The sequence below is a fragment of the Gorilla gorilla genome, chromosome 11 (genome assembly GCF_029281585.2).
Source record: "Gorilla gorilla gorilla isolate KB3781 chromosome 11, NHGRI_mGorGor1-v2.1_pri, whole genome shotgun sequence".
Classification (NCBI taxonomy): Eukaryota; Metazoa; Chordata; class Mammalia; order Primates; family Hominidae; genus Gorilla; species Gorilla gorilla.
In genome coordinates this window covers 77,472,124-77,496,600 of record NC_073235.2, presented here as the reverse complement: position 1 = coordinate 77,496,600, position 24,477 = coordinate 77,472,124, and the positions used below count along the sequence as shown (strand labels likewise).

General features: G+C 39.6%; 2 non-coding genes across 2 annotated transcripts; both read right to left on the bottom strand.

The window, feature by feature from the left end:
- Positions 1-1,122: 1,122 nt before the first annotated feature.
- LOC115933798 (U6 spliceosomal RNA) lies at positions 1,123-1,231 on the bottom strand. Its single transcript, XR_004069653.1, has one exon. It is a non-coding gene; the product is annotated as a U6 spliceosomal RNA (small nuclear RNA).
- Positions 1,232-8,759: 7,528 nt separating this feature from the next.
- On the bottom strand, positions 8,760-8,865 carry LOC115933819 (U6 spliceosomal RNA). Its single transcript, XR_004069672.1, has one exon. It is a non-coding gene; the product is annotated as a U6 spliceosomal RNA (small nuclear RNA).
- Between the last annotated feature and the right edge of the window lie 15,612 nt (positions 8,866-24,477).

The following is a 24,477-nucleotide window of genomic DNA, read 5'->3' as shown; positions in this document are numbered from 1 at the left end:
CTGGCAGCTCCGGGAGTGCTTTTCCTTTAGGGACACACAAAACACTTCAGCACTGAGGAACAGAATTTCTGTGATTCTGAGACTGGATGCACAATTGACACCAGGGCTCTTAGGGGTCTCCACCTCATCCTTAGGGCCAAGACAGCAGACAGACACCTGCTAAAGCTGTGGCCCTGTGAAGCTCTTCTTGGCCTATGTGTCATTCTTCCTTCCTCTTTCCCACAACCCTCTTCTATGGACTATGTCAGCAGAGAGGCTGCCTGGGCAGCTCTGCTGTCCTTGCTGTCTTACGGCCTTTGAGCACAGCTTCTCTCTTGCCCAACACTTGTACATACCACCTGATTGGCTGCATTTGATCACTGCTTCCTAGGTTTCTCATGCTTTCCTTCTCCAGTTTAAAAGTCCAGCACTTTTTTCTACCTGCCCCTTTTGGTTTCATGTTAGGGTTTCCTGTGGCTGTGCCCCACAACTCAGAGATGTACCCAGGATGATGTCAAACAAGTTGAGATTATTGCTTGGAGATTGACTTACTGCTAAACAATGTCAATATATGTCTTTGGGGTTGCTACACACAGATGTCCTTGGCTGTCAGTATCATGGAATCTCTCATCATGGCAGTGATGCTATGGGCAAGGCCCTTGGATCTCACCACCTTTATTCAAGAGACAAGCTGAACCCAACCAACTTTCTTAGAAATATAATTTAGCAGTGTTGTTTTTTTCATTAGGTTTAATTAAATTCAGTAAAATGTATGTATCTTAAGTGTAAAGCTCAGAGAATTTTTATGGACATGTGTCCCCATATAATCATCCCCCAGATCCGGGTATACGCACGTAAATGAAGTCTGACAGCATGAGTCAATTAGAGCTAATTTCTACATTCAGGGGGAAAACACCTAAGACAGTGATTCTCAAACTTTCATGTGCTTCTGGATCACCTAGAGGGCTTATTGAAACACAGATTGCTATTCCCAGGTAATATTAATGCTGCTTGTTCAGGGACCACACTTAGGGAATCCCAGGGCTCAGGACTGCTAGGAAGCGCTAAACTGTCTCCAATTCATAGACATGCAAAGAAGGAAACCCCATTAGCAAAATAATTTTATTTATTAATTTTTCTTTTTAAAATATGCAATGTGTCATGAATTTGTGTGTCATCCTTCCATAGGGGCCATGCTAATCTTCTTTGTATTGTTCCAATTTTTTAGTATATGTGCTGCCCAAGAGAACACAATTTTAGTAAAAATGAATTGGCCATATACTTAACTGAGGATCTTTAAATGCTAACCTTCTATTTTCTGACCCAGAATTTTCTGAGTGGGTCTTGGTTGCCAACAAAGGAGTCCAGAAAGTTATAAGCATAGACTGCATCAGAACAATGCCCTTTTGAGACTACTTTCCAATGAATTAATCAGTGCTGAGTACTTGAAGAGCTTGAAAGGATCAATATGCTTTTAAAGTCCGGAAGACTCATCATACCCTTTTTACAGTCAGAGCAGGGGTATTGGTAAATTGCTCTGAGATCCTCAGAGGGAGATTAACCAGCCAACACTTATTGTTAGGGCATTTAAAGCATTTTATTTTAAGTAATACATTTAATAAATGTAAAACTAGCCACCTAAAACATGTACTTTTTTGTTTTATATTCATTCTGTGAACATAGAAAGCTTCATAATTTTCCAGATTTTCCTACCATGATCATATATTGCTCTTATAATCAGAAAAAACAAACCCCAAAACAAACAAACAAAATAATCCAGGGCAACTCACCCCTCTTGCTGCCTCTATTTAGTTAAACAAGGTGTATTTAATTAAGATTTTCTGTATTACAAGATATTTACTCTTTTTTTTTTGAGATGGAGTCTCGCTCTGTCACCCAGGCTGGAGTGCAATGGCATGATCTCAGCTTACTACAACCTCCTTCTCCCAGGTTCAAGCGATTCTCCTGCCTCAGCCTCCCAAGTAGCTGAGATTATAGGTGCCTGCCACCACACCCGGCTAATTTTTGTGTTTTTAGAGACGGGGTTTCACCATGTTGGCCAGGCTGGTCTTGAACTCCTGACCTCAGGTGATCTTTGCACCTCGGCCTCTCAAAATGTTGGGATTATGGGCATAAGCCACTGCGCACAGCCTGATATTTACTTTTTTTTTCCCTACAAACACACATGTATATTAAAGATTTCACGGGCTGTTTTTCACTACTATTTAAATCTACAACATACAAGAAATAGATTTTTTGAACAATAGCCTTTTAATGTATCTTCTTATATGTATATTTTTTCTTTTTAAAAAAGTAGCATTAGAGGTGGGGCAGCTTTTGAGAACAAAGTTCTTTTTTTAAAGAGAAAGTAAGCCATTTTCACTGTGGAATAAATAAACAGAGGAATTTGGATCCCCCTGATTTAATTCCTTTGTGTTTACTTAGTGTGGGCTCATCTAGCCAGTGGTTGTTCTGTGAGCAAATAGTCTGGCAACACTTTCTTTAGAAAGAAAATGCGCTTGCAGATGGATTTGCACCATCTACTCTGTCTCCTATGCCTCCAAGGCTGACAGCAAGTGACCAAAATGAAAAACTATGACCCAGTGGTTTCACAAGTCTTCATTTTACACAGGGGCGGGACCACGGCTTCTTCCACGTCCTTCCATGGCTATGGCCACAGGCATCAGCAATACGGAAAGTAGACTCAACTTTGACCACATGGGCACAATCCTGAAAGTGAGACCAGTTGGGAACAATCTGTCCGGGGAAGCAGTCATGCCTCTTTCCACTCCCATGGAACTTTAGGGCAAAAGCCAACAGGCAGCTGCTTCTACTTTTTAAAAACTGCAATTCATTGGTCTAGTGTTTGGTTATCCTCCTTTAAACCTAAACAAAAATCTCAAAAAAGAGTCATGTGTTTTTAGAATAGGAAATGAAACAGAGCGTTCCTGAATGATCCACCTATCTCCCATTTAGAATTCCTTGTTCATGTGTCCCTGAAATGACATTTACCTGGCTCCTCTTGGGGCCAGTGGACTGTGGCCCTCCAGGCAGCTGCCGCTGGTAAACAGCATGTCTCCCACTGGGCTGGAGTCTGCACCAGGCCTTTCCTCCCAGGGCTTCAGGAGCAAGTCTGGTGAAGTCCCATCCCTCTTCTACAGGACGGTACTTCAGGTATCCGAAAACTGTTATTTCATCTGCTTTGCATCTTGTGTTATTTCAGAACAAGCCTTTTAAAGGCTCTCAACTGTTCTTCAAATTACATGGTTGTCTCTCTTCTCATCCTCCTCCAGGGCTTTCCAGCCCATCAAAGTGCTGAGTACATACTCTATTTTGATGGGTGCTGAGGAGAGAACTCAAAAATTATAATCTTCCATAATTAAGACACACTACTTCTAGCAATGGAGTCTCATCTTTGAAAGTTTTATGATAGCCTTGCCATTTTACCAGCTCAAAATGAACTTGACATCAGCTAATCTCATGTCAACTTCCTAACTCAGGGTCTTTTAAAATTTTTTTTATTTTTTCATATTTTCTTTTTTCAAAACAAGATATGGAGTGGGAAGACTTGGAGTCCTTAATCCATGAACTTCCGTTAAACTGTCTAATGTCCAGGTATTTGAGCCTGAATATAGACTTTATATTTGCCTGGTTAAATGGTGAAGAAAAAAACTGTTTCTCAGGGAAGTTAGGCATTTCATGTAGTAACTGAGTAACTGAGGTTTTAGCATATCATTCATTGATAGCATATCAACACCTTTTCCATCTCAACTCTATCATTCAAAAATTATTAGCATGGGCCAGGCACGGTGGCTCATGTCTGTAATCCCAGCACTTTGGGAGGCCGAGGAGGGCAGATCACCTAAGGTCTGGAGTTCGAGACCAGCCTGACCAACACGGAGAAACCCCGTCTCTACTAAAAGTACAAAATTAGCCTGGTGTGGTGGCACATGCCTATAATCCCAACTACTCTGGAGGCTGAGGCAGGAGAATTGCTTGAACCCGGGAGGCAGAGGTTGTGGTGAGCCGAGATTGTGCCATTGCACTCCAGCCTGGGCAGCAAGAGTGAAACTCTGTCTCAAAAAAAAAAAAAAAAATTATTAGCATGAAAATAAAACAAAAATCAAAAAATGCTTGCATGTGTCAGGCATTGTTTAAGTGCTTTTTGTAAATTAACTCATGTAATCCTCTTAACAACTTTATGAGACAGGTCTTATTATCATCAATATTTTAAGATTGAAGAAGCTGAGACACACAGAAGTTAATTACATGCCCAGAGTCACACAGGTAATGTAATAAATGAAAGAGCTAGGATTCAAACCCAGCAGTCTGACTCCAGAAGAGGTGTGCTTAAGCACTATGCCTCTCAAAGCAACCCTTCCAGTTTTTTGTCATCTATAGATTCGGTTAAAGTATCTTTTATTTTATTTATTTATTTATTTATTTATTTATTTATTTATTTATTTATTTATTTATTCGAGACAGGGCCTCACTCTGTAGCCCAGGCTGCAGTGCAGTGGCATGATCTCTACTCACTGCACTCTCAACCTCCTGGGCTCAAGCAATCCTCCCACCTCAGCTTCCTGAGTAGCTGGGACCACAGATGCACGCCACCATGCCCCCAGCAAATGTTTAAAGTTTTTGTAGAGATGGGGCTTCACTGTGTTGCCCAAGCTGGTTTCAAACTCCTGGGCTTAAGCGGTCTGCCTGCCTCAGCATCCCAAAGTGCTGGGATTAAAGGTGTGAGCCATTATGCCCAGCCTAAAATGTCTTTTATTTTTAAGAGGATACTAGTTTATTTATTCAGTACTTGCTGATTCCCAGGCCTTATGCTTGCACTGGGTACATGACACACAGAACAGATGTGGGGAAGACTGGGCACAGGGTGATTTCAGTTGTGACTGAGAGAAACATGACTCAAACTAGAGTAAGCCAAAAAGCGGAGTTATTGGCTCATATGTCCAAATTATAAGAGGAATAGATTTTGGTTTAGAGGCAATGGAATCTAGAGATAAAGATGCTGCAGTAAGGGGGATGGGTGAAATTTGTTACCAGTACAAGATGAGGAAAAGCCTGTTTTTCATAAAATCATAAAATCAGCTAAACAGCCAGGCTCACCACGAGCAAGAACCGGGGAAGCTTTAGGGATCCAAGGAGCATGAGATTCACTCAAGGCATCTTTGCTAGACTGAAACAACACTAATAATTTTTTTTCTCTCCTTGTGTTCTTTCACTCAAGATTAATGAGGTACCTCTGCACACTAGTAGAATGGCTAAAATTAAAATGACTGACGATACCAAGTGTTGATGAGCATGTGGAGGAACAGGAACTCTCATACACCATTGGTAGAAATGTAAAATAGCACAACCTTTTTGCAAAACAGTTTAGTAGTTTCTTAAGAAGTTAGACATGCATTTATTGTCTGACCCAATCATTCTACTACTAGGTATTTATGTAAGAGAAATGAAAACATATGTGCATAGTAAGACTTGAATATGAATGTTCATAGTACTTTGTTCATGATAGCCCCAAACTGGAAACAATCCAAATACCCATCAGAAAGTGAATGGATAAACAATAAGTTACTACTCAGCAATAAAAAGGCATGAAGTACTGACGTACACAATGACGTGGATGAATGTCAAAATAATTATGCTGAATGAAAGAAGCCAGACCAAAAAGATTGCATACTGTATGATTTCATGTATATCAAATTCTAAAAAATGCAAACTAATCTGTAGTGACAGAAAGGAGATCAGTGGTTTTCCGGGGTTGGGGAGTGCTGGAGGAAAAAATTACAAATGAACACAAAGAATACTTTCTGGGGCCGGGCACGGTGGCTCACGCCTGTAATCCCAGCATTTTGGGAGGCCAAGGTGGGTGGATCACTTAAGGTCAGAAGTTCAAGACCAGCCTGGCCAACATGGTGAAACCCCGTCTCTACTAAAAGTACAAAAATTAGCCAAGCATGCTGGCATGTGCCTGTAGTCCCAGCTACTTGGGAGGCTGAGGCATGAGAATCACTGGAACCCAGGAGGCAGAGGTTGCAGTGAGCTGAGATCGTGCCATTGCACTCCAGCCTGGGCAACAGAGCGAGACTCCATCTCAAAAAAAAAAAAAAAAAAGAAACCTTTTTGGGGTGATGAATATGTTTATTACCTTGATTGTGATGATGGTTTCACAGGTATACACATATGTCTAAATGTATCAAATTCTACACTTAAAATATGCATAGTCAACCAGGTGTCAATTATATCTCAAAAAAGCTGCTAAAAAGGTTTTTAATACGCTGTTTAAAATGTTTTCTACAGTCTCTATTACAGAATTGGAAAAGAGATGACTATCCCTCTCCTCTTTCAGTCACCGCCCAGTCTTAAGATAATCCTTTCTTGGAAATCATATTATCGTGTGCCCACGTGCAGTGTCCACTTCATGGTTTACATTATACAGAAATAGTTTGCTTTTCTATTGAAATAATTTTTAAATGTGTGCTAATTTAATCTTAATCTTAATTTAATTAAGATTAATTTAATTTAATCTTAATTTAATCTTAATCTTAAGATTAATTTAATTTAATCTTAATGAACCTTTGGTAAATTAGTCTTTGAAGGTGTTGACTTTGGTGTATTTTAAATGCCTTTGGGGAATACAATATTTGATTAATGGTTTCATACAGCCCAACGCATTTTTACATGGGAAACTGGTAAATCAGTAAATTCACTAGAACTTTTATGTTTGTAAAGGATTTTTACATTTGTAGGAACATTAAAAATCATTAGGAAACATTAGAAATCATCTACTTCAACTGTGACATTTAGGCTATAGTTATTTGACTAGGTTTTTTTTAAAATTTATGATATAATGAACTTTAAAACGATATTGTTGGGCAATGACACACCCCCTAGAAATAAATAATGATAACAATCTTGTCAGATCGTAAACTTTGTTTGAATGGTTTCTGCTTCTACAATCTCTGATTTATTCAGTACACAGACCCTCCTTTTTCACAGGTAAAAAATGATGGGAAAGATATGGTTGTCACTTGCCTGATGGTGCCTTTCTGAAGTCAGCTGGGTTTTCCTTTTCTTTTCTTTCTTTCTCTCTTTAACTTCTTTTCTTTTCAACATGGGAAATTTTACTTTTAAAACTTTCTGAGTGATTTTAAAAAATATTTAATTGACAAAGATTGTATATATTCAAGGTGTACAATGTGATGACTTGTTATACATATGCATTGTGTAAGGATTGCCAAAATCAAATTAATTAACATATCCACGACCACCCATGCTGTACCTTAGATAACCAAAACTTTTTCATCTTATAACTGAACATTTGTACCCTTTGACCAACAGCTATTTCTTCACCAAGTTCTGGACAAGGATTTTGTAAACATGGTGGCCTCGGGGAGGCTCCCATATCCTTTTTGTATTGATGAGCCATTATGTAGAGTAATCATGTTGGTATGATCCTAGCCTTTGGTCTGTTTTTTAATTGGTAAGGAACAACAACAAACATATAACCATGATAAATTTCCAACAATCAGATAAACCTTATTTAAATAGCCGTACTTGTCAAAAGTATTTTAAACAATCTAAAAATTAAGACATCTGGTTCATTTCAATAGCAATTTGGGCACATGTTCAATTTATTTTTTCTATCACTTTTTGGGACAACTGGCTAACCTTTTGCAATAAAATACAATATAAAATAATGTGAGAGTTCTAAAGCATACTTAACACAAAAATTTATTTTAGATATATGGAAAGTTTAAAAACCATAAAAGTACTAGAATAAAATATATGAATGTGGATTATATTCTTTTATGGCAAAGACTCAACACATATCCCATATTCCCTGTGAGAAAAGCTCTTTCTGTACATGCCCCCCTCAAGATAAGCCCCTTGTATCTTGTGACTTCCATACTCCCTGGCCACAGCTCATTTGTTGGGAGATGGGCAGAGACAGGAACTTGACCTCTGGACGAGCCAATCTACTAGATGAACTGTGGGAAGCAGCTTCTGCTTCCCACAAATTGAAACTGGGGCACAGAGATACTAGTCCACTTGTCAGTGGTTTTGGAACTGAGGTGGCTACATCAGAGCGATGTGTATGGATAAACAACTTATCAAAGAGGAGGAAAGGAGAATGAAGCAGTTGCTTAGAGAGAAGCAGAGAGGAGAGAGAAGGCAAGCTTAGAGAAATGGATAAAGATGTTTTGATTCTGGACAAGGTTTCAGTTCCTGGTTCCCAATATCTCATGAAGCCTGGCTAAATTTTCTACGTCTGGGTTCCAGTTCAAATCCCCTGTATTATAATTAATTTCCCTTTAATTAACCCTGCTTCTATTTCTTGCAAACAAAAAAGCCTAGACTGAAGCAGTAATCTTGGCAAAATACCAAATATGATATTACATATAGAACCCCTAAAAAAAGTTTTTTAAAAATCTGTTCTCATAAAAATGAAAAATGTCTTTATCTAAAAAGAATCATAAACAGCATTAAACTGGAATAACAACTGGGGACAGAGGACCATACATATATGAAAAAGAGCTACATTTTTAATATCATTGAAAATTCATACAAAAAGGTAAATATTCTAAAAGAAAAATCACCCAATGTCTTAAATAGGCCATTCCCAATAGAAGAAATACAAACAACCAATTTATATGTAAAATGTTTGGATGTAAAATAAACAATAAAGAAATATTAGTTTTGGTCAAGCAGATAGGCAAAGTCTTCTACCTGCTCTCCTACTTCTAATATTTTTAAAAATGTATTTTTAAAATATCAAATGCTTCAGGAATTTGCATGTCATTCTTGCACAGGATCATGCTAATTTTCTCTATATAGCTCCAATTTTAGTGTATGCGCTGGCAGAGCCAGCACATCCTACTTCCAATTTTACTTTCACTATACAGTCATGTGCTGCAAAACAATGTTTTAATCAATGACAGGCCACATACACTACAGTGGTCCTGTAAGATTATAATACTGTATTTTTACTGTACCTTTTCTGTGTTTAAATACACAAACACCATTGCGTTACAATTGCCTACAGTATTCAGTCCAATAACAAGCTGTACAGGTTTGTAGCCTAGGAGCAATAGGCCATATCATATAGTCTAGGTGTGTAGTAGGTCACACCATCTAAGTTTGTCTAAGTTCACTCTATGGTAGTCACACAATGATGAAATCACCTAACGATGCATTTCTCAGAATAGTACCCGATCATTAAGTGATGCAAGGCTGTAGTCTTTTCTTTTCTTTTTCTTTCTTTGTTTTTGAGACAGAGTCTCCCTCTGTTGCCCAGGCTAGAGTGCAGTGCCGCCATCTCGGTCATTGCAACCTCTGCCTCTCAGGTTCAAGCGATTCTCATGCTTCAGCCTCCAGAGTATCTGGGACTACAGGCACGCACCACCATGCCCAGCTAATTTTTATATTTTTAGTAGAGACAGGTTTTCGCCATGTTGGCCAGGCTGGTCTCGAACTCCTGACCTCAATTGATCCACCCACCTCGGCCTCCCAAAGTGCTAGGATTACAGGTGTGAACCATTGCGCCTGGCCTGTAATCTTTTCTTAATGCCAGGGTGCGCCCTTCAAATCATAAATGGGAACAATTTACTCTTCTGCTGAAATCTCTCCAGTGGCTCTCCATCTCACCAAGAGAAAGCCACCATCCTCAGGACAATGTGGCAGCCCTCATGACCTCACTAACGTCATCCCCCACTCTCCCACTTGCTCCCTGTGCCCCTGCCTCTTGCATACTGCCTTGTTGCTATTGCTTGAACATAACAGGCGTACTCCAGTCTCCAAAACTTGGTCCTGGCTGTTTTCTCTGCCCCAGATGCTCTTCCCCTTGAACCCCCTCCACCCCTACCAGTATGTCTACGCCTTTTTCCCTTACCTTCTTCCAATCTTAGCTGAAAAGCCATCTTCTCAGAGAGGGCATCCCTGACCCCTGCACTTAACATGGATGCCCCTCACCTCCTGCACTGCCTGTTGCCTCCTGTGTCATGTGTCTCCATGACATTTGCCACCTTCTAGTGTACAATACCACTTACTTATCTTCTTTATTGTCTATCTCTTCACACCTAGAATGGAAGCTCCATTGTGGTAAGGATTTATCCCCAGCTCCTAGTACATAGCCAGGCACATAGTGGACACTCAATAAACATTTATTGAATGAAAAAGTGAAAAAAGGATAATATCAGAGTTGGACAGAGTCTAAGAAATGGTTACTTTGGCATACTATTAATGAGAATGTAAGTTGGTGCAATATTTCTGAAGAATAATGTGGCAATGGGGATTAAAATCTTAAAAATGTATCGTTCTTGTGTAACATCAGTTACCTTGAGAAATTTATCATAACCAAATAATATGTTAGTTAGAGCCCTTTTGGTTGCAAATAACAGGAAGCCACTTGTGCTAACTTAAGTACTAATGATGGAGTGTTATTTATTTATTTATTTTTGGGACAGAGTTTAGCTCTTGTTGCCCAGGCTGGAGTGCAATGGAGTGATCTCGACTCACTGCAACCTCCACCTCCCGGGTTCAAGCTATTCTTTTGCCTCAGCCTCCTGAGTATCTGGGATTACAGGCATGCACCACCACACCTGGCTAATTTTGTATTTTTAGCAGAGATGGGGTTTCTCCATGTTGGTCAGGCTGGTCTCAAACTCCCGACCTCAGGTGATCTGCCTGCCTCAGCCTCCCAAAGTGCTGGGATCACAGGTGTGAGCCACCACACCCAGCCAGAGTGATTTATTATGATACATTATATGCCATATTACAGAGGAAGAAAGAAAGAATGCATTATGTGGGACATTTAGACAGCTCTGCCAAACCCACTAGCTTAAGTTAGTCTTCCCAGGAAACAGATGGAGACAGAAAGTTTTCTGGGCAGTGCTCTTTGAATCAATACCTGTAACAGAGTGAAGGAAGCAGGACTGAGCAAAGGGCAAAGTTGAACTGAGATGCCAGTGCAACCCATGCTACAGTTAATTCCATGGTGAGCTCTGGCATTGTTCCCTTTTGAGGCAAGGGACTCAGACCTTTATATCGACATATTAACCAATAATTACTTGTAGGATAATCCTGGAAAGGTGTGCAGCCTTGGTCCAAACAACTGCCTTAGTACAAGGGCAAATCCTGGGAACTGACTCAGCTTTGAGCCATCAGTAACCGACTCTCCTGGCATCTGGGGCAATGGATACCTTGGTCCTGATGGGGAGGATCTGTGAAGCAGCATACTGTAGCATCTGCTCTACCAGGGAAACTAAAGGAAGTTTAGTTTTCTCCAGGCCTTAGGATAACTGGAACCAGACACTTGGATGCTGCCAGAGCTCTCTCTTGTCTCTTTCTTTCTATGCATCTCTCTCACTCTGGACTGTTTTCCCAGTTTCTTATTTCACAAGGTCAAAAATTATTTCCAGCAGCTTCATCCTCAGAGAGAGGGTAACTCCGAATGGTCCAGTTTGGGTCACTGTCAATCCATGGACCTAACCAAACAACTGTAGTAGAGGGTAATGTTGTTACTTAGTACTAATATGGTGGCACCTGCTGTAACCATTTGTATTCAAAGAAGTAGAGAAAGGGGGCAAACCCATACTTGCATGTGCCACATCTATAGAGTCAGGGAAAAAAAATCTCAAAGAATATAAATTAAAGTGTTAACAGTAGTTACTTTTTGGTAGTAGAATTGACAATGGTTTCTTTTTCCTCTTTTTCATTTTGTATGCCTTTTTTGTCATTGTTATATGTCTAATAATATTTTAGTAATTGCATATAGTTTTAAAAAAGAAAAAGTAGATACCTGTTTCTGTCTTCTGCATAAAAGATCCACTAGTTATAGGCTGTAGGAAGAATATTCATATCAAGTACGATGTTCTGGGAACTGGTGTGAAAAAAAAATCTGGCTTAACTTTGCAAAGCTTATTTCATCAAATTGCAAACAAACTAAACAGGGGTGATTTTTAAAGAAAATATTTAATTGGCTCATGGTTCTGCAGGCTGTACTAGCATGCCTTCAGCATCTGCTCCTGGTGAGGGCCTCAGGAAGCTCGCAATCATGGCAGAAGGTGAAAAGGGAGCAAGCATGTCACATGGTGAGAACGAGAGCAAGAGAGAGAGGAGGGGGAGGTCCCAGACTCTTCTAAACAACCAGATCTTACAGGAACTGAGCAAGAACTTGCTTATCACCAATGGATGGTACTAAACCATTAATGAGGGACCCACCTCCATGATCTAGTCATCTCCCACCAGCTCCCACCATCTCCAACATTGGGAATCACATTTCAACATGAGATTTGGAGGAGACAAACATCCAAACCATATTATTCTGCCCCTAACTCCCCAAATCTCATGTACTTCTCACATTTTAATACAACCATGCCTTCCCAATAGTCCCCCAAAGTCTTAACTTGTCCATTATTGACTCAAAAGCCTCAGGTCCAAAGTCCAAAGTCTTATCTGGAGATGAGTTTCTTCCACGTATAAGCCTGTAAGATAAACAAGTTACTTACTCCCAAGATACAATGGTAGTACAGGCGATGGGTAAATATTCCCATTCTAAAAGGGAGAAATTGACCAAAAGAAAGGAGCAATAGGCCCCACACAAGTCTGAAACCCAGCAGGGCAAACATTAAATCTTAAAGCTCCAAAACAATCTCTTTTAACTCCATGTCCCACGTCCTACTGTGAGGGGTGGACTCCCAAGGTCTTGGGCAGCTCCACCCCTGTGGCTTTGCAGGGTACAGCTCCTGTGTATGCTCTCATGGGTCGGAGCTTGGTGCCTATGGCCTTTCCACACTGAGGCTGCAAACTGCTGGTGCCTCTACCATTCTTGGGTCTGGAAGGCAGCTGTCCCTTTCCCACAGCTCCACTAGGCAGTGCCTTGGTGAGGACTCTGTGTGGCGGTTCTAACCCTACATTTCTTTCAGCAGTGCCGTAATAGAGTTTATCTATGGGTAATCTGTCCTGCGGCAGGCTTCTGCCTGGGCACCGAGGGTTTTCCCGTACCTCCTCTGAAATCTAGGCAGAAGTTGCCAAGCCTTCTTGCTTGCATTCTATGTGCCTGCAGTCTTAACACATGGAAGCCACCACGGGCTTATGACTTATGCTCTCCAGAGTGGCAGCCCAAGCAGTATCTGGTGCCCTTTCAGCCTTGGGTGCAGCTGGAGCAGCCTGGATGCAGGAAGCAGTATCGTGAGGCTGCACAGGGCAGCAGCACCCAGGCCTGGTCCCAAAACTATTCTTTCCCTGTAGGTCTCTGGGCCTGTGATGGGAGAGGCTGCATCAAAGATTTCTGAAATGACTTCGCATCTAGTCATGCTCCCTTTTAGTCATGCTAATCTCTCTAGCAAGTGGTTGTTATCCAGACCACTTGGATTCTTTCTCTACCTCAGGACCAGGCTGCAAATTTTCCAAACTTTTATGCTCTGCTTCCCTTTTAAATATGAATTCCAACTTTAAGTCATTCCTTTGCTCCTGCATCTGATTTAGGGTGTTAGAAGCAGGCATGTCACTTTTTGAACGCTTTGCTGCCTAGAAATTTCTTCTGCCAGATACTGTAGGTAATCACTCTTGAGTTTAAACTTCCACAAAGCCCTAGGACATGGACACAATGAAGTCAAGTTCTTTACTAGGGAGTAACAAGGGTGATCTTTCCTCCAGTTCCCAATAAGTTTCTCATTGCCATCTGAGACCTTATCAAGCTGGCCTTCATCATCCATATTTCTATCAGCATTTTGATCACAACCATTTAGCTAGTCTGCAAGAAGTTCCAGACTTCCCCTCATCTTCCTGTCTTTTTCTGAGCCCTCCAAACTCTTCCAGACTCTATCTGTTACCCAGTTCCAAAGCTGCTTCCGCATCATCAGATATCTTTTCAGCAAAGCCCCTTTACTTATCAATTTTATTAGCCCATTCTTGCATTGCTATAAAGAAATACCTGGAGCTGGGTAGTTTGTAAAGAAAACAGGTTTAACTGGTTTACAGTTCTGCAAGCTATACAAGCATGGCTTCAGCATCTGCTCCTGGTGAGGGCCTCAGGAAGTTTCCAATCATGGTAGAAGGCAAAGGGGGAGCAAGCATGGTGAGAGCAGGAGCAAGAGAGAGAAGGGTGAGGTCCCAGACTCTTTTAGACAACCAGATCTCATGTAAACTAACTGAGTGAGAACTCACTTATCACTAAGGGGATGGTGCCAAACCATTCATAAAGGATCTGCCCTCATGATCCATTCACCTTTCACCAGGCCCACTTCCAACACTGGAGATCACATTTCAACCTGAGATTTGGAGGGGACAAAACATCCAAACTGTATCACCTTCTTACATCCTGTGGCTCCGTAATCCTCTATAGTGTGACCATGCAATAAATACAAACTTGAAACAAAACCATCCATTGCATTTGCTAAAATGTAGGCTGAAACCAGGCAGTGTAAACCATTGACAAGGATGTCTTCAATATCCTAGCATGCTACCCGCTGGGAGGTCCAGCAAAGCAGTGGCCTATTTGAAATCGCTCTGTTAGCTTTTATATTTATATTAACATATTCATCCATTCATTTAACTGATGTTGGTGAGTACCTATATGCTGGGAAATGTAAAGAAAAACAACAGAACCCTACTCTGAATGAGCTAAGGATCCAGTAGATAGAATAGTAGAATATGTGTGTGAGTGTGTGTGTACAAAATATATATTTGCATTTGCATATATACTCAAATAGTTATAATAAAATGTATGAAATATTAAATGCATTAAGATCCATACTTGAATAGTTCTCTGAGTGTTAAAAAAGGGATGAGTTACTTCTGGGTGGGTTGGCTTCATGGAGAACTTCAGTTTAAATGATTGTTTTGAGATTTCAGCTGAACAATATCATTATCTATCTATCTATCTATCTATCTATCTATCTATCTATCTATCTATCTATCTATGTATATATATAGTTGTTGTTGTTGTTATTCATTTTGTTTTAACCAAGCATCTGGATTAACATATCCCCCATACCAGTGGGATGCACAGGCTTTAAAAAAAGGGGGGACCCTAAAGAACTAGTATTAAATGTTTTTGATTAAATAAAACTCTCACAAGTTTCAGGGAGGGAAAAGAAGGGTGGAGTTTTAAGGCCCTGAGGGTCTGGGAGAGCGGGAAGGACTGTGGAATGTGGAGGCTGTCAAGGCTGATTCCCTTATGCTAAGAAATGCCTGGGTCTGAGACTGATTACCCTAAGACAAGCAAACACCAGCTCTTCCCTAAGGAGACTGTCCTGTATTAAAAAATATAAGCTGGAGAAATGAATTAGCTGCTCCATTAAGTAATGGGATATAAATGTATGTTGGATGGTAGAAAGCCTAATGTTTCCCATTATAGTTGGAAAGGAGGCCGAGCTTCAATGTGGAGGGAAAAACTTAATCTAATGCACTGAGCACAGAAAAGGGGTGGAGAACACAGAGGTGTGACCACGCTGATTGAAGACCGGACATGAGAAGCTTTTTCTCATTCTGGATGTTTTCTTCTTTGGGTTGAAACCAGTACTTTACTTCACCCGTCTCTAGAGGTTATCTTTCTCCAATTTGTATTGTTCCTCAGAAGAAACACAGGAAACACAGGAAGACATTCCCTAAGACAGCTGGCTTCCCCTCACAGCTAAGAGGTACCAGGCACTTAAAACACTTTTAAAGCCAAAGAACCAGACTTCTTTCTGACCCAAGGTCAGAAAGAAAGGGGTATTAATGAAATCACTTATGGGTACAATAGAAACTCTACAGGAAACTCTTGGTTCTACCTTAGAGTGGAATTTTAAAATTTTACTTTTCAGTAAAATAAATTTCACCCTGTCACTCAACTGCTGAAGAACCTATTATCTTGTAATTCCTGGGCCAGCAATATCTGGGCATTCCAGTGACACTGATGGTCCAATGACAGGCAGGTTCTCAGGACCCCCTTCCCTTCTTCCTTTCCCTCTCTACTCTCAGCCAGCCATCTCACCAACTACCATTATCCAGAGAGATTTAAGGGCAAGAGTTGCAGGTTAACTCTCTCCCAGCAGTTTTTCAATTTAGATCTACTCCAATTATATAATGTTTTTTTCAGTTGGTCTATTCAAATTATATGTAAAAATTTTCTGTCAAAGCTCTTTGCAGAACACTAAGTTCATAAGTGATATTTTATAAATACCTGTTATTTGCTTTATTACTTGGAGTTTATCTTTTTTATATCTAAACTTCTGGTTTATAAAACATGGTTTGACTGTGTCCCCACCCAAATCTTACCTTGAATAGTAATAATCCCCACGTGTCAAGGGCAGGACCAAGTGGAGATAATTGTATCATGGGGGCGGTTTCCCCCATGCTGTTCTCATGATAGTGAGTGAGTTCTCATGAGAGCTGATCGTTTTGTAAGGGGCATCCACCTTCACTTGGCACTCATTTCTCTTTCCTGCCGCCATGTGAAGAAGGACGTGTTTGCTTCCCTTTCCACCGCGATTGTAAGTTTCCTGAGGTATCTCCAGCCCTGCGGAACTGAGTTAATTAAACCTCTTTTCTTTATAAATTACCCAGTTTTGGGTATTTCTTCATAACATCATGAGAACAGACTAATACAGGTACATTATTATCATCAATGAATGTTTTGTCAAATGAAAATAAAGGCGGAATTTCTAAACTGGATTCTAATTGGAGCATCAACTCTAAACTCAATTTTTTATAACAACATTTTTTTATGGTATTAGGCTAACTTTTACAATAAAGGATACTGAATGAGCAAAACTATATGAATGTATATGAATATGCCAATGATAAAAATTTGTGGCTAGATCCTTTCCTATAGAAAGGTGATGTGCAATGGAGTTCTGAGTTGAAACTCCTGGATTCCAGGATCTACCTTATAAGGTTGCTGAGAGATTCAAATAAAAAAAAATGTATGGAAAGCATTCCACACAATTCCTAACATTCACTTTAAGCTGGGGACAAAATTTATTAGAATTGTATCTGGGCCACATTTCGTACTATTTCACCCTCCCACATCAAATTTCTCAGCTTTTTTAGTAGTGCTGAATCAATATGGTGGCCAGAGAGAGACTAGAACTGGAGGCAGGAAGACGAGGAGGAAGATTCTTGGTTGCTGTGCCAGTTCCTGAATCCCCTTTACATAGGAGAATTTCGGTAATACTTGAAGGTTAAGGAAAGTAAACAGAAACCAGGGGTACCAATCTACATAATAAGAAATAGGGGCTGGAGAGAGGGGCAGGAAAGTCATATAGGCTGAGGTATAGGAGAGAATTTGTGGGGGTTGAGAGTGCTCTGCTCCGGAACACTCTGGAGTGTTCTGTGGGGTATGGCAGAAAAGGAGGATGGAAATTTTAAGAAGAGTTTATACAGTATACACTATAATATTCCTTGTGAAATGCAAGTAAAGGCTACAATTCCCTTTAAATTCCTTTTGCCAGATGGACTCTTGCTTAGAATGCAAGAGACTAGGCCATTTGGGATCCTGGAATCTATTTATCTTGTTATAAACTCTATAGTTGGTAGCCAATTATGAACATAATTAATACTTACCCATCCCTGTATAGCAATTTATGTAAGTATGCTCCTATAAAGCTTACTGGTTCATCACATACAGGCAGATGTGGAATCCCATTTGAGGCTCAACTGGAAATCCTAAAACATATACAAAATAATGTTCCTGATGTTGAATAAATTATATTTTAAGAGGTTTAACTTATTTTGAAATTGAAAAATATGACAAAACAAATGGTTGATTTAATGAAAAAAAATCCAGCTGTTTGGATGGTATTGCATAGTAGAAAACACACTTCGTAAAATAATTGATTACTATTTTTATTTCCAAAAGGTTGTGTTGGTGATGCTGCCATGACTGTATACAGTCTGGGAAGCAAATACTTATGAGGTTAAAGGAGAAGGGCACTGCTCTGGCATTTCAAAAGAGATTGTTTCATAAGAAGAGGACCTGAAGCTGAGTGTGGTGTCCCAGCTACTCAGGAGGCTGAAGCAGGAAGATCACTTGAGCCTAGGAGTTTGAGGCTGCAGTGAGCTATGATTGTGCCACTGCACTCCAGCCTGGGTGACAGAGTGAGACTCTGTCTCTGAAAAAATAAGTAAACAAAAGATAAATGAAAATATTTAAGGCTTTATAAGAAACTAGATTTTACTGAATACTGAGGAAGATAATCCACATGGAGCGAGGAAGAAAAATATTTGTTGACTGTCCACGCTGTGCTTTTACTCTCAGACCGACCGTAGAAGCAGACATGTGCTAGTTGCCTGCCTAGTTACTTTTCCCTTCCTCTAGTTGTTGACTGGTATTTCTACAGGAAATTCACCTCAGCCATGAGGTTTGAGAAGATTATTCCCCTCAGGTTCAGGGTAACTCTTGATTGGCTTGCACTTGCCTCTTCCCCCTGGCCACAGTGATGAGTCATGGATGGGCACACAACCCAATTCAGGCCAATGAGAGAGAGAGAGAGGAAAGAGAGAGAGAGAGATTCCAAGATGTATGCACAACTCTCTTCCCTTGGATGGAGAGGTGGGACTATGTGATGTCTAGAAGCTCTGAAGCCATCCTGCTACCAAAAGGGGAGAGTCTGGAGATGCCATGAGTTGGGGTGCCCTGTGGTATATGATACAGTGACTAGAGAAATGAAGAAACTAAGTCCTTGGGGACATTCTTTGCACAGCTGGATCAGCCTTCCCTGAAACTCACCTTGACTCTGGTCTTTCCCATTACAGAGCAAATAAATTCTCTTTGTTCATTTAACTCAAAGACAATTTGAGTTAAATTTTCCATCAGTTGCAACCAAAATGTTGCAAACTGATACAGAAGGTACCTTCATTTTATAGAAGAAGAAACTGAAATCCAGAAAGGTTTAAACATTCTCCAAATCACATAGGTAGTGAGAGGTGAAGCCAAGATTCAGATCCAAGTGTTTCTGACCAGTGTTTTTTCAAGATGACTGTGGCATTCTAGAAGTTCCAGGGAGGTAGCAGACGAAATGATGAGCTTAATCTCAGGGGTATATTGTGCCTTATTAGCTTACAACAATGGCAAGTGTGTGTGTGTGTGTGTGTGTATTCGACAGTTTTACTGTAACTCAAAAATGTGTTACTGGAAAATAGGGCACTACAAATAATCTGAGGCCAGAGTTTTACATAATGAATCCAAATTCCTAGTTGCCTTAAGTACTTGTAGAAAGCAGGCTTCAGACAACATAATAAGCATCAACTCAACAGGCTGGCCTTCTACATCTGTCTTCAAACTTGCCTGTGTAGCCTCTTCCCCCACTTCTTCCTCTCATGAGTCCTTTGCAACAAATTGTCCTGCCAGCAAATCTTCTCTCACGATTTTCCTCATGTTCTGGCTTTCACTAGAAAGTCTCAGACTTTCCTCATGCTCTCCCCTCTTTCCTAAACTCCATTTCCCTTTTTCTCTTTTCTGTTTGCCTAATTCCTGTTCAGACCTCAAAGCACAGCTTCACCTATCATGAACTTTTTACCTATTTCATCAGCTAGAAATAATCTTTCTCTTTTCTGAACTCCCACAAAATTTAATCTGTACTCCTGTTATGGCCTCTGTCATTGTCCCATTTTCCCAAGAGACTACTTTTTTTTTTTTTTTTAGATCTGGATACATGTTTGATTCATCTTTTGCTTCTTTGCCAGAAGCTAGCATGATGCCTGGAATATCGTAGGTACTCAGCAAATACTTGTTGAATGGATAAAGGATGGATGGATGATTTTAAATATGTGCATTGTCTCAAATATCTGACACAGGTCCTATTTTACAACAGAATACAAAAGAGCTTTATGAAAACTCCATCACAGCAGTAGACGAGTTTCCAATCCAGATTGTGATTTTAATCATGGAATTTCACTTGTCTGTTTTTCAATTCTGTTTTCTAATTAGAGATTGTGTAAGTCTAATCCAGAGTTCATAGCTATTTTCCTGATTTACCACTCACAATGTAATCAACTTGAATAAGTCATTCTTGTTGTGGACACCCACGTTAACCAGAAAAACCATGGCCATGTTAGGGAGATTTGATTTGTAGCCAAATCCACTTATACCCTCTTGAAAATTAAATCTGGCAGAAATCCAACTGCTCCAGTCAAATAGACATTTAGCCACACTGAGCATTAGATATGCCTGGTGACCTGAGAAAAATACACTTGAATAGAAATGCTGGCTTAAAGTACTATAATATGATTGTAGTTCAGAACAAAAACTTTTACTTAAGAGCAGCCATCATCATTCTTCTTTTATCTAATGTGTATTTGAAAATATATTTGACTTTAAGCGTATAAAAAAATTCCAAAAGATCTGCTGTACTATTAACCAGGAAATAAGTATTCTTCTAAAACATCTATTCAAAACACATTAAAAACAGACCTTTTCTTTACACACTCCCTTCCTTTTTTGTGCCGCTCCAAACCAGTAGCCATTTTGACAGTATATCAAAAGAAATTGTATCACAAAATTTAAAAAACTAGAACCTGTGTCTTTTAGAATATTCTAACCTAGGGTTTACAGTAATATCTGTGGTTTTATTGCCTATTGAACTAAGAGTTCCTCTTGGTGCTGAGCAATGAACAAGAACTCCATTCTCCTGGTTCCAATTTTCAATTCCAATTTCCCCTCCCTTCACACCTACACACACACACACACACACACACACACACACTCACACACACACACAGCTTCTACAAACACATTTTCTTTTTACTTCGGAAGTGATATAATAAGGGCTGAGCAGTGTTTCCTCAGTAATAATCCAATTCCTAATCTGTGCCTAGCCAGATGATAGCCACCTCTCATTTTAGCATATTTTTGGTGACTATCTTCTGCTACTATAGCAAGCACTGTGTAGGGGAACTGAGAAAGTTTTAAATTCTTAAGGTTTCTTATGTATTTCTCAAATTGAGTTTTACTTCATTTCTAAGGCCCAATATTACTATTATAGTTTAGGCACCCTCTGGTGGTGAACAGAACACAAATAATTCTCCTAAACATTGAGTTACTTAAGCTTAACGGGCAATTTTACAGTTTATGACATAAATATTATTTTTGTCATAAATAGTGTTATGGTCTAAATCCTTATGTTTGAGGCAAGGGCTGCCTCAGTTACTTGTGTGCATATGTCTTTGTCCTGTGAAAGTGCTATTTGTAAATCATGGAATGCCACACAAATATCAGGTAAGTTATTAATTCAGAAAGTCTGAGATAAAAAACAAGAAGGGGGGTAAAAAATAATCGGAATTAAGTGTTTAAGGAAAACGTTGTTAAAAACAAACCAAATAGTCTAGGCGCGGTGGCTCACGCCTGTAATCCCAGCACTTTGGGAGGCCAAGGCAGGTGGATCACTTGAGGTCAGGAGTTCAAGACCAGGCTGATCAACATGGTGAAACCAATCTCTACTAAAAATACAAAAAGTTAACCAGGTGTGGTGGCTCATGCCTGTAATCCCAGCTACTCAGGAGGCTGAGGCAGAAGAATCACTTGAACCTGGGAGGCAGAGATTGCAGTCAGCTCCGAGATTACTGCACTCCAGCCTGGGTGACACAGTGAAACTCCGTCTAAAAAAAAAACAAAAAACCAAACAGACCAAATAGCCGGATACAGTGGCTCACGCCTGCAATCACAGCACTTTGGGAGGCTGAGAGGAGTGAACTGCTTGAGCTCAGGAGTTCCAGACCAGCCTGGGCAACATGGCAAACCCTGTCTCTACTAAAAATACAAAAATTAGCCGAGTGTGGTGGCATGCACCTGTGGTTCCAGCTACTCCAGAGGCTGGGGTAGGAGGATTGCTAGAGCCCACGAAGTCAAGGCTGCAGGGAGCTGAGACTGTGCCACTGCATTCCAGCCTGGGTGACAGAGTGAGACCCTGTCTCAAAACAAAAACAAAACCAAAAACAAATCCACTTTAAACAAATTCACACAATGGAAACAAACACTGTAACTAGTAACATAAATATGGGATAGAGAGAATGTCACATATTGTGAATATTTAAATAAATAATTTTAACTTTCTTAATTTTAACTTTAGCAGAAGTATACTGTGTAACATTTTTCTCTTCACTAGCAAACTTCTGCACTATTTTGGGAACTGTGCTAATAGCACTGGTATTCCTAGTGTTTAAAGCTGTGTTGACATGACAAAGTACTATAATTTTAACTTGTTATTGTGAGGCAGAAACCGCCTCATTAATTTCTGCTTCATTCAAAACTGAGGAACAAATCAATGTTTACCAATGGGAATGAAGCTAAACGGGTAACAAAAAGAAATTCAAAACACTTGTGATAAGTCATTAGTTTAAAATGTAGGAAAACCGTTTTAAAGGGTTGTCTAGGTTCTGTTTAGTCAACAAAACTTAAATAAAAATGAGAAATTGTTTTAGTAAATTTGAAATGGGTTGTTCAGTGCGCACTTTTAATTTTAATCCTGTTAAACCAGAAAAAGGTTGCTTTCTACATGATTAATATAACATTATTAGTACAACACATTGCAGAAGAAATAGCAGTACCACTGGTTTGACAAAATATGACTTCTTTATTACATTAGGTATTTATGAACTTTAGATATAACAGCACTTTAAATATATTGAAGATTCAAATAAAAATGTCCTCTGTTTTATCCATAAACCAGTTAATTTAAAGATTTTAAAATATCACAGAATGACAGATAAACCTAAAAGGGACATTAGAGATACCTTAGTACCATCCTTTCATTTTACAAAGGAGGAAGATAAGAACTAGAAAGAGTAAAACATTTGTCTAAAAATCTGACAGCTAGTTAGTAACGAATAAACAAATCTGGCTCTTCTAAGCACTTGCATGTTAAGCACAAAATGAAATCATTGAATGAAAACATAAATATTTTGAGAAGTCAATTCATTCTTTGCCCTTCTTTTATAAACAATCTAAGTCACCACCCGTAATAATCACCTCCAAGCAGTTAACGCCCTTCCTTGCATTGACTCTGTAGCTGAAAGCCTGTGGCTTTATTTTCAGCTAAGTGAGAAAAGAAGCACATGCAATAGAATAGGAATAGCTCATTGAAAAAAATACGCTATTTTAAAAGCCAATACTATTTCCAAGACAGGCACTTTGATCAAGTATAGAGAGCATTTTGTTAGAGCATCAAACCATTTGGAAGTCAGTTGAAAGGAATGGCTTGTGGAAAGCAGGATGCTTTAAAGGGAAACATAGCAACATTCACACTGTTTTGTTCCAAATTGTACCTTAAAAACAGCTGTGTGTGTGTGTGTATGTGGGTGTGCGAGTAGAAAGGGGAGAGGAAAAGGATCTTCACTTGAGTTTAAGCAGGGTATTTCACTAGGATTCAGCTGTATTTGGCCAAACTAGTGAGTGGAAAGCTGGTCTAGTAACCAAAGGCCGGCTGTATGATGGGAGGGTAAATCTGAGCGCAGGGCAGCTCCTTTCCCTCTGTCTCACTCCCAGGACAACCCCTCAAGGGATGGAGAGAGCTACTAGCAACCTGAGCTGCAGCACCAAAACCTTGATGCTCTAACAGAGCTTAACAAAGAGGAGAGAAAGGCATTGTTTCTCTTTTAGCATGATGGGACACATAGTTCTGAGTAGAAGGGCATGTTAATAAAAACTCTTTGAGACAAAATGCAACTTCCCAAACTCTATGCAGAATGGCTAAGGACAAAATACTCTCGTTATTTTGCTTCTAATACTAAACAGATTTTTCTTTTGAAATTCAAACCATGCAACCTCTAAATTGATGCGGGATGGGGGTAGGGAAGGTGGTCAGTGAGAACACCAGAAACCTAAGATTTTCCTATTGGTTCTGCTACTAAATAGGTGAACACATTTGGGAAAATCTTTTTACGGGGAACTCAATTTTTTTACCTATAAATCATGGGAGTTTTGGTCTTTTCCTATTCAAAATTCAATGGTTCTATTCTGAAGGAAAATATTTTCCTTTAAATTATAAAGGCAAAAACTTTCTGAGATTACAAAAAACACTTCCAGGGGCTCACCTAATGTCCCTGAATAGCCCATAATCCCCTTGAAATTATGTGAAAAATTTCCGGTGAATGTGTGTATGTATGCAAGCACTTTTCTAAGAGGAGGGACAGTATTTTCATTAGAGCCTCAAAAGGAAATTAGGTCCAAAAATGTTGAAGACCACTAGTTGAAACAGTAAATGGAGTCTTCAGTTTCTGATTTATTTGGTTGCAGAGCAGATTAGCAGCAATCTTTATATGGTTATAAAATCTATCCCACAAAGCTTTCTTGAGTTTCTCATTTATCTTCATGAGCTGTGTGTTTGTAATTTTTTATGAGCAGAAAGGTTGTTCAAAATCAAGAGTCCATTTTCATGAAAGATTTTAAATTCTGGGGATTTTAAAGATGTATTTTGATTAGTGGCTAAAGAGAGCCATTTTACATCACAAAATTCCAAACATATAGCATCTTAAACACTTGCCCATTCATGTTGAATCATTTTA